General features: G+C 43.0%; 1 long non-coding RNA gene across 1 annotated transcript in view; it reads left to right on the top strand.

Annotated features, from left to right (window-relative positions):
- LOC111587685 (uncharacterized) overlaps positions 1–9,689 on the top strand; it is a 38,581-nt gene extending 28,892 nt beyond the window's left edge. Inside the window, exon 3 of the long non-coding RNA XR_002748097.3 lies at positions 6,986–9,689. This is a non-coding gene — a long non-coding RNA (uncharacterized LOC111587685). The remainder of the gene's footprint in view (positions 1–6,985) is intronic.
- Positions 9,690–14,070: the final 4,381 nt, after the last annotated feature.

The following is a 14,070-nucleotide window of genomic DNA, read 5'->3' as shown; positions in this document are numbered from 1 at the left end:
GCTGCACTGCATCCCGATGGATTAGTGTTGGGGCTACCACTCACGAGAGGAGAAGAGAGAGAGAGGAAAAGAGGAACAAAGGTCAAAAAGAAATGATGTGACGGAGGAAAGGTGAGGAGGAAAAACAGGTGGGCTGATCGAGAGCTACAAGGACAGCCAAAGAGACGCAGAGAACCTCGGGAAGCTAAGTGAGAAAATGAGAGTGTGTGTGGGAATACACGAGAGAGGGAAGTGAAAAGGAAAATGACACAGGAAGGCAGGGGTGTAAGAGCAAGAAAAGGAGGACAAAAGCAGCGCTGTGTGGGTGCTCCAGTTGTAGAAACGAGGGGTTGTGGGCTGCAATGTTTAATATCTGGTGTCCGCACAGTCTTTACTTAATGCTGTGTGCAAATATCAGTAACTGACACATCCCTGCTCTGCGGCTTAACCCCTTTCAACCTGTTCAAATATACAACCGATTTACTCCCGCGCTCTTCCCCCAGCTTTTGCTTCAATGATATCCAGACTGTGCGGCCCTCCCAGTGTCACTCTGCTGCAGCCCGGGCATGACTAACACCTTTCTGAAGGCTGTCCATCTGTGGTGGGAACACCGGACAGCCAGAGCAAGGGGTCTGAGATGAAGCGGTCCTGACAGGCAGATGGCTCAGCTGCTCTGTGCCAAGGCTGTGCCCAGTCCCCTCCACCCTCATAACCCACCCCCTCTTGGCTCAGCCCATCTGTGGATTGGCCTTGAGGGGAATGAAAGTGACCCACCTGGGCTAAGTGGGGGTCCCTACTGCAGTGTCTATGTTGTTCTGGTTCACTGTAATGAGTCAGAGGTCCATAAGAGTCGAAGCGATACTTAGCAAATGCGAAACCACCCACACTGTTCCAAGGAGCTGCCCCTCTAAAGGTAAGTGAAAGGTCTTTTTTTTTTCCTCCCTTCTTCGCTACCAAACACTCTTGGCTTTCCGTGGGCAGTTGCCATGGCTACGGTAAAGTAAGCGACCACCTGTGGGCTCGCTTCTGATGTCAATGGGAAAAAAAAAAAAGGCAAAAAGAGACAAATCACCAGACTGCAAACTGATTGACCGAGAGTACCCTAGAATGAATCCAACATTTCAGCTCCACTGATGTTTCAGAGGATTCACGCGGCCCGATAAAAACATCTTGATTCAGCAGACAGCAAAGTCTCTGGATCAGTCAGATAGGAGCCCGGTCACAGCGGGCATGGGCAGCAGATTTTAGCCCGGGTCAGAGCAGCCCGAACCCTCAAAGCAACTCGCTCCGCAGATTCCTCTCCTGCTGGACATCAATCTTCAGAGCTGCTGTCTTGGCAAAGAGCAGATTTGATTTCTCCACTGAACAGTACTCAACCCTTGACCTCCCTCCCCTCAAAGCCCTGGTAGTCCCAAGTAGTTGCTATGGTTACTGTAAATCGGGTGGTGGTGGTAGTAGTTGCAGCCGTGCAGGATGCAGAGCAACAGTGAACATTATGGGAATATATATAAATTCATACAAGCGCCTCGCAGAGTGTAATTGAATGTAGTCGGGGAAGCCACCCCCGTCAATAAATCACCTATTTATTTGTGGCCTTGAACAAGGTGACGGCGTGTAAAACGTGCCAGCACACTGTGCAGTGTGATGCTCTGATTCTGAGCCGGGGTGGAACCTGTTTAAAAACACAGGCATGTCTGAGCGCTCTCCAGTTCTGTGCGCAGCGGCGTTGGTGTGCAGGTGTGTGCACATGTGCGCACACAAGCACGCACTGTATGTGTTCGTACATGTGTCCGAGCATGTGAGTATGTGTTGACTTGGTGCCAGTGGGTTCCTCGTGCCAACGCCGCAGTCTGGTGAGGCAGAGCAGCGTGTTGACTGCACAGCTGCGCGCGGGCAGCTCCCATTGGTCGAGGTTAACAAGGTAGAGCGCACATCTGCATCGGAGCAGACCACGGATGACTGAGGCTGCAGCAGAAGCTCTTCTCTCCCCCTCTCTCATTGCCTGCATGCGGTGTTATGTGTGTGAGAAGTGCATGACTGTGGGTTTATTTTTATGCCAGAAACTGTGTCAATATGTCAGTGGAAGGAAAATATGATACATTCCAGTTCGGGATTATATGCATTAGCTTCCTAAAGCATTAGTGTATGTGAAAGCATATGCTTTTTGCAGGTGGATATATGCTTTGACTGAAACGGTCTGAATGGTTTACTTTATGTAGTAACTGTATTTTCCAAATGCATGCAGAATTTGAAGAGTGAAGAGGCATAAAATGGACATACCAGTGAACACATACCACGATACTTCAAAAAATTCTCGGCCTCATTGGAAAATGTCACAAGAGAATGGCGGTTCTTCAATGCACTTGATCCATTTATGCTCAAACTTCACTATCCCTTCACAGAAGAAGGTCACATTTTGAGCCTCCAGATACTCCTCAACGGCATGCATGACTTCATCATGCCTCTCAAAATGGCAACCAAAAAGGTGGGATTTCAATTTGGAAAAGAGATTTAAGTCAGACGGTGCAGATCGAGGGGAGTAGGGTTCATGGGGCAACAGTTCAAAGCCACATTTTGTTGTTTCTGCTACCTGAACTGTGTGGATGGATGCATTGTCCTGGAGCAACAACAGCCAGCTCTAAGCTTTCCTCTACATTTTTCTTTTGCTACAAACATTTTAGTTTATGTGGGCAGTGACATAAGGTTTCACAGTATACAGTTATGGCCCAAAACAGAAGTTATACACCTTGTTACTCAGTGAGGCCGAAAACTTGTTGAAGTACCCTCGTACATCAAAATTGTGCTTTACACCACAACATTCTGATTCTGAATAAAGAAAATTCGACTTATGGTGTGTTACATCAATCAGCTGCAGCATTAAAACCACCTCTCTAGTTTTGTGTAGGTCCCCTTTGTGCCACCAAAACAGCTTGGCAGAGGATTTGTTGGGTGCTGAGCGTTGAGGGGGTCGAAGGGTTGGGCTTGTTGCAACACAATCTGCTTGATTGTATTGGGATCTGGGGAGTTTGGAGGCGGGATCAACACCTCAAGTGGGTATGTGGTATATGTCATTGTAACATCTACATGAATGTCAGGACCCAGTGTTTCCCAATGGAGCGTTGCATTGCCACAAAATGACAAACGTTACCTGTCAGTGTTTTTAATGTTGTGTCTGACTGAAGCCGAATGCAGTTTGAATGAGTTTAAATGCATACTAGCCTCCCAAGGTCCATTTGTTGGGACTGAATGTAACTAAATATCAGTTATTTACAAACCACAATATGAGCCCTGCACGAAATTGGGACACAGTGCCATGCAAACACTCTCTTCTCCATTCCAGTTATATAGTGGCCAGAAAAATGACATTAGTTTTGTAATGGTACATGAAATACACCTACATCAGCAACCTCTGAGACAGATATTACCAAAATGAATGATTCAAGCAAAGCAACAAAATCAGTACAGTCCTGAAAGCCTAAAACCAAACTGGGTTCATCCTCAATCTTGTACTTTAACACAAAACAAAAATTACAAAGAGGAATTGAATGTGTAGCTGCCAAATCCATAGCCACATAAAATCAGAGAACTGGAAAACATCTGGATTCTGTACACAATGATATGAATAATCACACTGTGCTAATAACTGTGTCAAACTTTGGACATCTGGAAATCCCTGCTTTTCTGTCAGGATTTTCAGTGCAGCTCGACGCAGCAAACACGGAGTCACCACCGGAATTACAGGTGCATCTGAGAGGAAAACAAAAATCAGCAAACTTACCACGGCAGGGCATGCAGTCATGCAAAGGCAATAAATTATGCGAATAAACATGCCCAAACTGCCTCGGCAAACAGGAGGAAGAGATAATATGATCACATTCGCTGCTCATCAACTTTGAGTGGTTTCGTGAAGGATTCAGTCCCACACCTTCAATGAGCTTTTCTGCTTCAACTAAAAAAGCAAAAGGATTCGATTGTGGACGTATTGTCCTGAAGCCCACAAATAAAACAGTTCAGGAATGTTGCAGTGACAAAAGCGAACTAAATGACACACTTTACTGTAACTCTCATTACGATGAGTTCATGCTTACTTATGCGTGTTCCGTCCTCTGCTTCACTACGGTCTGCTGCTAAGTATGAATGAGAGTGTACCCAGTCATGCATAAATATGTCTTTGTGCTTAATGGTGTTGCAGTGCACAGTAGTATCTATCTAGGACAGTACATGTAGTGATTGTTGTTTACACAGCCTATTTACATTAGAAAGCCCCGTAACAATAGACAGCCTCACCATGTAGATCCAATAGCCGCGGGTTTTAACGTTGAAGCCCATCGTCCGTATCGTCTGTCTCACCCAGGGAATGTAGAATTAACAGATTAGCCAACTGGAGGGGAGGAGAAGAAGAAGAAAACACCTGCATCTGCTGTTTGATTTAGAAAAGAGAAGACAGTAGTGATGGTTTGAGCAAGCACGTATGAATTCGTATGTCTATTTTGGGATAATGAGCGAAACGCTGTGCGCACAAGACCTGATGAATGCAAGCAGGCCTTGATGAAATGCTAAAATGTCCTTTCTGTCTTGTTTCGAAGAGTCTGTGTGCAGAGATTTGAGTCCGTGAACTGTGTGTGGAGAGACAGACAGCGGGAGATAACGATGAGACGAGGGGGAGAAGCAGAGAGGGCAAACATATTCCTCTTTACCTTGGATTCACTGGCTGAGTCACTGCAGATGGAGGGCATTTTTCATGCTGCATTGCTGCGCGGTTCCCTTTACCGCGTTATTTTTTTATGACACTCCTCCCCAAGGATGTTGGTGTCTTAAGGAGGCCCCTGACTGTGATTAATATAACAGACTGCCGTTACCGCCTGACATTTGAGTTCTTCTCGTACACCACTACACATCTGCTTCATTCTTCATGGTGCGGGTGAAGGCGACAGCCTCGCGTCATGCTACAGTACACGGGGACGGATGGCACTTAGTGGAATATTCAAACATCCATCTGGCTCTTTCTGTATCTATTTTTCATTTTACGTTCATTGTCTTCTACCTTTGTCTCTCCGTCTGTCACTCACCGTTTGCCTCCGATTCAGTTCCCGATTCAAACACACACATGTAGCGTCTTCCTCAGTCTGGCTGCTTCCACATATACCTGCAGTGTTTCCGTCCCGAGTAGCTTCCAAATTTCATCCTTGTTTGGCCAGCTTACAGAAAATTCTGCTATCAATCATCAAACGTAAGTTTTTTTTTTCTCTGGGAAAGTTTGTGGTGTAATTATACAGCGCATTCACTGTTAGGATTTGTGCTCTGAAGCATTGTATCGCAGTAACACACACCCCCCCGTAGAACAAATCAAAACTGGGTCAGAGCTTCAAAATATCAAAAGAGGAGCCTTATTATCATTTCTGTGTATTGTCAAGATTCATATTCTGCCAGATAAAAACTCTCTAAACAATAGCTTGGCACATTTAGGATGGAGATGAGGATACAGTGGGAGGAGAGGGATACCCAGACTCCAGATGTCAGAGAAGCTGTGTGCTGATGTGTGTGTTTGTCCAAAGCTGCCTCCAGCTTCTAAATAACCCATAGTCAACATCTTGGTGAACTGACTCCTGCGCTACGATCAAAGCTTTCAAATCTGGGTCCCTGCACGAGTTAAACTCTAAAATCTCTGGTGAATATCTGGGGGCAGCCCTTCACACGTGGAACTGTGAGTGGAGAACCTCGCTGTGTGTCAGTGTGCCTCGATTTGCATTTTGTGTGTGTGTGTCAGGTAAAGCGCGTGTGGGTGGTTAAATATATATGCCAGTTAGACACAGAGAGGTGTGCAGCAGCTGCACCCATCTGACTGCATGTGCACAGGAGTGTGATGATGCGAAGATGTGTATGTAGGTGTGCCTGTCAGCGCTGTGAAGGGGAGGTCTGAAGGCATTTGGATGCTCTTGATGGCAAATCAAATGCTCCCCGGCTGCCTCCTCCTTCGCCTCGACTCCCCATGCGGAGCTCCACTTTTCTGACGCGCTCCTAAAAGACAAGCTCCATCTGGGTGCCACGCTGCAAAATATACCCATCTCTGCTCACCATTTATCTAGGATTGAGTCCTAACATCTTTTTTTTTCTCCCTCTTGAAAAAAGGCGAACATGCTCGACAAAATACGAGAGAATTTCACTTGCTTACAAAGATTTTTCTCCCTTTTTAAAAGAGTTTTAAATATGGCAGACAAGTAGTGCCATATTTTTCAGGGTGATTTGCATCGAAAATAGGTGAAATATCCTCCCCAGTTCTGACAGTTTTTATTTTCACTTTGTCATAGAAGTAATTTTTTATGGAACCCTAAAAGCGATGCAATGCTGAAAAGATTAAAACATAATTTTAAAAAAAATCTGCTTCAAGAAATGCAACAGAATAAAGCTTTTAGATTTCTTCAACTTACTATTATGATATAAATGTTAGTTGCTCAATCTAATGCCAATAGAATAAAGATAGCACTAGTGTTAATCTTGGTTCCCTGTAAGCCCTAAATTAAAATGCAATTCTCTCTACCACTTGGTTTGAAATCTCCCGGGAAATTGAAGGTGTGATTTACACCTAAAAGAACAACCAGAGTAACTGTGGAAGCTCAGCCCATCAAAAGAAATGGAAGCCTGCTGTCAGAGGACTCAAAGAAGGCGACACAGTGACATACACCAGAGTCAAACAAGAATGACTCTTGAATGGGTTTTCCTTCCACAGAGAGAGCTGCAAGATTTAACAGGGTCCAAAACCAGCATTCAGTTGGCAGCTTTTCTACTAGATTGATAAGTAACAAAACCTGGTCTGCCTCCATCATAACACTGAGATCAGGGTTTCTATTTTTAATCTCTACCAACTTTGTTTAAAAAAAAAAAAAAAAAAAAATTAAAAGTGTTACGTTTTTCTCCCTTGCGGAATGTCCTTGTTCATAAAATAATTGAGAACTTACTCTTCTATTGATCTTGAGTTCATTTTAGGTTTCATTCTTTCATTTTTTAGGAGTTTTTTGTCTGGCCGCAGACCAGATGGTATGTTTGGAAGACACCAGACACCACAACCCCGCTGTGAGGCATGGAGGTGGCAGCATCATGATGTGGACATGCTTCATGGTGGCACACCATGGAAGGGGAAATCCTGGAGGATAACCTGGTAAACATCTAAGAACTGTAACTCGAGAAATGCCCCTGTTCGTAAAATAACTGAAATCTTACTTCTCTATTAATCTTTAATTCATTTTAGTTTTCAGTTCCTTCATTTTGCCTGTTTTTTTCTTTATTTGGCAAAGATTTAGCCATTTTGTTGACCTGCACAGTTGTAATATTCCTCAATTTCCATAAAGTAATGAGATGATTCATTCATTTATTCCATCATGTATATTTGCATAATGTCATTTAGCCACAAGTAACATTAGCCAACATTATGTTAATTGCTAACTTACTAATAGACTAAACAACTGCCTGCATGGCTGCTGTAACTTAAGTTATGAGATTAATTCAATCATGGGATAACCCAGCACTGTAATATGTGGTCAAAACACTCAAGCAAGTTAGTAGAAACATGGCCAATACCCACATTAGGTAATGATTACAGTTTACCAAATCTGATACAGTTCCTTAAGCTGTCTACACAGGTTGCTCTTGTCAATGGCCGAATTTTTGTTTGTTTCTTTCTCCTTAGGCTTTTTTAGCGGTTTGCTGAACACTGTCCTGCCACTTTTATTCACACTAAGCAGCCTAGTTTGTGAGTTAGTTTGAATGAAACAAAGGTTATGACAAAGCAAAAGTCAGGGGATGGATACAAGAAAATCTGCAAGTTACTGAATATGCCTTGGAGTACAGTTAAATTCATCATTCAGAAATAGAAGGAACATCGCACATGTGCACCCTCAATAGCTGAGTGACCACAAAAAAGGGACTAGCGAGGGAGGCCACCAAGACACCTATGACTCCTCTGAAGGAGTTACAGGCTTCAGGGGCTGAGATGAGAGCGACTGCGGCTACAACAATAACTGATGCCTGTTCTTCACTAATCAATGCTTTATGGGAGGGTGGTAAAGAGAAAGACACCATTAAATAATAATATTAAATCTTGACTAGAGTTCACCAGACAGCATGTGGGAGACTTTGAAGTCATCTGGAAGAAGGTTCTTTGATCTAATGAGGCGGACATTAAGCTTTTTGGCCTCAGACTAGACACACATCATCCCCACTGTGAAGCATGGTGGTGGCAGCATCATGATGTGGAGATGCTTTTCTGCTGGAAGCCTTGTAAAGAATAGGGTAAAATAAATGCAAAAGTATAGGGGAATCCTGGAGGTCAACCTGATACAGCCTGCAGAGAACTGCAACTTGGAACAAGAATTAAATCAAATTGACCATGATTCAATGTTCAAAAGCAATGGAAGCGGAAAACATCCTACAAGGGTGAATCCTTTTATATAGGCACTGTGTCATTAGTGTTGTTATTTATAGACATCACGGTCACAGATGAGAAAATGTATTAAAGATGAATTCATGGTGAGTTTACTCATGTATATTTGCATAATGTCATTTAGCCACAAGCAGCGTTAGCTAACATTATGTTATATGCAGAATATATGCAGAAATGTTACATATTATACCTTTAATTGCATGACTAATAAGCTTATCCACATTTTGCAAGATCTAAATTTTAGCTGTGCAGCCATGACACACAACATGCAAGTTTTCAACAGTGGAAAGACACAACTGAAGCTGTGGATCCCTCCTGACCTGTATTTACCGTCTGTAGTTTATCCTTCTGTGATGCTTTAAAAAGCAGCAGGGAAACCCATCTCTCTCTCCCTCTCTCTGGATCCGTTTTGACACTGTGTATATGTTTTGGGATTTTAAGCATGTGCGATACACGCCCACACAGATGCACTGACAAACATACTCACACAAGGAGAAACACACTGAGTGAAAAACACACATCCATACACAAACACACCCCCTCTAATGCAGTGCAGTAAATACAATGATTGTATTTTGGCTCCATATTCTCCAGGGTGGTGACAAGTCTTTTTTCCTCTCACATGGTATAAATGAAATCCAATTATATCTGTAATGGCTCTTCAACTCTTCTTCTGCTTTGAAGGAGTCAGCTTGCTTGAGTCACCACTGTTGGACCCGAATGTGCTCTGTAAGTCAGTGATGCGCAAATGTGCAATGGAGACAGATGTAGAGTGTGTGTGTGTTCGTGTGTGTTCGTGTGTGTTCGTGTGTGTGTGTGGTCCAATGCCTCTATTTTAGGCAACTAACATTCAGAAGTGACTTAACTCCTGTCAAACTTTGTTACTCCGTTAAGTGTGTCGCATGTTACGGCAATGACTGTCTATTTGCATATTTTAATTAAATAGCTGGAATTTAGAATTAATCACTTCCTAAATTTATGGGGTAATTATATGGTGTTTGTCCTTGACTTGGCAGCATAACCCACCCATGAATAAATTCATCACAGTCCTGTGATGGCAGACAAAGTTACGCTGACACCTGCAAACTTTGTTTCCTCCACTTACCCCTCAATTACCCTCTTTTATGTTCTTTTCTGACACAATAAATCACATACTGTCACATTGTCTCTTTCATCGAGCCCCTCTGACAAGTTGATCATGGAGATGTGTGGGTGGAAGAACTCGACTGCAGTGCATGTGTATGCATGTATGTGTATGTGAAGGGATTTCTAAATACCCAGTGCACTCGCTAAAATAAAGGGCCTCTTTGATAAACCGGACATGAACGAGGTCTCGTGTGTTTCCATGGTACCCTGAAGAAGCTGCTGTGTGCTTTGGGTTGCTGATTGAGCGGAGATGGTGTCATCTCACTACTTCACATGAGAAGTATCCAGACTTAAATCACAGGAAAGATCAGCCTGTTTGTCAGTTTACCAGATAACGGATGAAACTTGTTGGCACATGATTTTTTTCATATATATATATAAACTGTGCAGTTTACATGTTCACATATGACGTCTGCAGTGTCTGTGCTCTATTTACACAATCACAAACAATCAAATGACTGTTTAATATTTTTGGAAATATGCACGTCTGCTCAAGCAGCAAAGATGCAAATGGCCCGGAGTTAAGACTTTGCCAAATTTTGACAATAATCAAGATGTTCAGCACAATAAGTGACATTAGATATCTGTCCACGATCCTGTATCCAAGCTGTGTACGGATGCAATGTATCCACATTCTGTTAACGCTTTTAATTAAGATTGCTAGTTCAGCAGATGGGTATAAATCCAATTGCCTTTTCCCTCCCAAAATTCAAACTGGCACCTGCCATTGTCCATCTGTTTTATTTCCTGCTCTAGTATTCTAATATCTGCAGCTAATAAAGCCTCACACCTAGGACTGGTGCTTCAATCATGTGTATTCTTCATGCTGTAGTTAGACCAAGGTCATGTATGTAACTTCACAAATTACTGCATACAGTGAGATCAGACGTGGTTCAAGTGATTATTTGGCTCTAAAGCCCCAAAAAAGCACCAAAAAAATACTCAAATTTCCGTCAACTGATGCTTTACAATTCAGCTGTGACTTTCTCCAAGGTTAGAGCTCAGGCTCCTTGTTTTACTTTACACCAATGAAACTACAGTATATGAAACTCATTTCTACGAAGCAGGGGTTCTGTCTTCTCAAATGAGCGCTTGCACCCGGTTTCCATGGTCTGATTATCATAGGATTTATGTGCAAGATTTTCTCCAGACCTCTCTGACCTTGACAAGACAGCTGCTCTGCATACATGAGATTAACAAGCTGGTTGTTGTGGTTTTAAGACTTGGGGAAGCCACAACAATGGCAAAGAGTAAGACAACAAAGCTAAAGGTGTGGCACAGTGCTAAGACACAGGTTAAAACCCAGATAAGCATTGACATTGTGTCAGTTCGGTTGTATTAATGTCATTCCCTGTTTTGGGCTCAATTCTTGACAGATGTTTGAAGGTACACAAAACCTATAGTGCTTAAACCTGGAAAAATGCTTACATCAATATTAACAGTATGTTTTTTTTAAAGCTGTTTTAAGCTACTCAGGGACCAAAGAGCGAGCTGTTAACATTTAGCATTAGCATAAAAGGTTAATATGACAAACATGTTAGCAAATATGTGCCATTTCAAAGCACACACAGAGAAACTTTATCTTTAAAGATGGAGTCTTGGTTGTTTGTGTTGCAGCAAACAATGAAGTGAAAGATGCTAAACTGTTCTCTAGAACAAGAAGAAGCTGCAAAGTCAGGTGATAATTCTCTGTGATAGAAGAGAAAGGAAGGAAAGAATATGTTGTGTACATCTGTTGGTAAGTTGAACATTACATAGGACCTGGGTCAAATTCTTACTTGCTTGTAGAGTTTGGAGGGACTAGTTTTGGAGTGACTTGAGGAATGGCAATATAACACAAGTGCACTTCCTCAAGGTTCCTCATGGTTTACAACCATAAAACACAGTAAAAAAGGATTTTCACCATACGGGACCTTTGAAGTGCAATTCCAAAGATAACCACTAGATGCTGGCATCAGAAAATCCCTGCTTCCAACTGACCCTTTGGTATGTTTGGCTTATTGTTGATTACTGTTGCGAAACCTACCAAATTTGTGGTATTTTTCAATAAAGCTACGGTTATTCCAAAGAGAGAGCAAATTTCCAGAAATAAAGTTGTGACAAATCACAGTAAAGTAGACAGAAGGGCTACATTATGCATTTTAGAGCTACATTCAAAATATAATTTGTCAGGAGAGTATTGTGAATGAGCATCAAAGGAAAAGCTTGGTCCCAATGCAAGCATCAGATATACCAAATTCTGACAATTTATATACAGGAACAGCAATGTTCTTGAACAGCAGGGTAACTCGATATATATATATTTATATATTTATATATGTAATTATGCCTAGATGCAATCTAATGCGCTTGTACCCAACAAAGTTTTCCAAGTGGGCAAGAAAGTAATATAACAAAAAAATCTAAATAAAATGTGTCCATGAGTGTCTGCAGGTGTGTCTGTGTAAGTTAGTTTTCACTTTTATCTGAGGCAGTAGTGCTTTCATGGTGTAAAAGGCAACAATCCCAGAGACAAAAACACAAAAGATCTTCAGCTTTGGGTTTTAAACCTGTTCCGTGCAAACCAAGATGAGTCCTTGAACTCACTGTTTAACTATTCACGGTCTATACAGCTGTCTCTTGCAAGAATTCCAGTCACCACTCAAAAGACTAAATGCTAAAAGTTTGCGTGTCACATATGACACATCTACACATGATCTATACATGACAGATGACATGTTCGGTTGAACAACTTGCTTATTTCCCTCTATGATAATCATGTGCACTACTTTACCACAGGTGCTGTGGGTCCTCTGAGAGCTGAACCCTCCAGACCTACGGCCGTCTGAGCACATTATGATTAGCCATGCTACAGGAAATGAAGAGGCCTGCGGTGAGGCCGATAAAAGGAGAGGAACTTTTCAGCAGCCGGAGTAGTCAGGGTCAGGGGTCACATGTCATTTATCGATGTCAGGCTTCTCCTCCGCCATGCCTCCCTGAATGCTAATCACTCACACACAATACGATTAGACTTGATTAAAACAGTCCATTAGCATAGAACTCAGTGTGGACGGAGCACAATACAGAGAAAACAGGCCTCTCTCCTCGACAACACGCTCATTCTGTGACTGTTGTTGTGTCAAGAATGCAGATGAATGGATGGATAATTAGTGGTCAAGTCTTTAGCAAACTGTTGAGGGGCTGGGAAAGGCTGGCAAATCAGTGCTGTGTGTGCAACAAGCATGTTTTGACCCTTGAAATACATGCTGTGTTGTAATCTGAAAGCCGCTGTTCTGTCATTGTAACTAGGAACTAGTTATTGATCACTTTTCACTCCAAGGTTTCACAGGGGGGCCACCAGTTAACCGTCTCCCCTGGGGGAGATGACTAATCATTTGCCGTGCAGCAGCGATGAGAATTTTTGACTTCACTAATCTTCTGGATTGAATGGAGATTAACCGCCATGTGGGTGATGACTCCCCTCTTTGTCTTTTTATTTTTTTTGTCTGGACGGGGGATCTGCTCGCCTTATCTTATCACTCTGCCTCATTTCTCCGGGGCAGTTCTCTGTTGTTATCAACACCGCTTCATCTACATGGAAATCAAAGCTTTTGCAGAAGTGGAATATGATTAGGGGAGGAGGGGGGGAAATCCCTCCCCCCGATTTACGCTAATAATAATAATTATACCAAAGCAACCCAACGAAGGGACTGGAAAACACCTCCTGTTACTGCGAAGGTGGACGGATGGATGAACAAGGTGGCACAAGAGCAACGTGTTTGTGTGCAGTGTTTCATCTGCAACGTTTCTTTTTGTCTGTGGGCCTTGAAAATGAGGATTAACTCTCGCCTCACAGGACCCAGCTGCCTGATGCCTCCGCTGACACTGACCTCCTTTGTTTTTATAATGACCAAAGAGTAGATGCCTGTGTGCATTTGTGTGTGTGTGTGTTGGTGTGTGTTTACGGTAGCAGGGGTGGCCGCTAAAGAGAGGGAGGGTTACGGAGGGGATTAGAACCCACACAGCAGCCTCCCTCCCCAGTAAACAAAAATACATGGTGCTGTACAGTGTGTGTGTGTGTTGTGTGTGTTGTGTGTGTGTATAACATGCCACTGCCACTGCTGGTGACACCAGACAAAAAGAGGAAGACTGAGTCCATCTGTGAAAGCAGCGGGATTAAGCTGTGCTCAAGCCAAGAGCTGCGCGTCAATCAACCCGCTAAGTGTTTGTGCGCGTACTCCTGCCAGCCTGTGTGTGTGTGTTAAAGACACAACTGCACACACGAACACACTGCTCTCATCCGGCAGCGAGGACCCCAACACTGTTGTTTTCATTTGTAATCTGTGGGATGGAGCGCAGCCAGCGATACGTCCGTCATACGCCGTGGCAGCTACACAGCAACAACAAAAAATTAAAATAAAACTTTATTTTTCGACTGTGAACTGCTTTTATGCCAAAGCATGAGTGTCATATGACTGGCATCTCCCTGCTACTGGCACCCAGGCCGTTTAAAAGTGACTCAAAATACA

Source organism: Amphiprion ocellaris, chromosome 10, assembly GCF_022539595.1.
Source record: "Amphiprion ocellaris isolate individual 3 ecotype Okinawa chromosome 10, ASM2253959v1, whole genome shotgun sequence".
NCBI classification, from domain to species: Eukaryota; Metazoa; Chordata; class Actinopteri; family Pomacentridae; genus Amphiprion; species Amphiprion ocellaris.
This window is presented reverse-complemented; position numbering and strand designations above follow the sequence as displayed.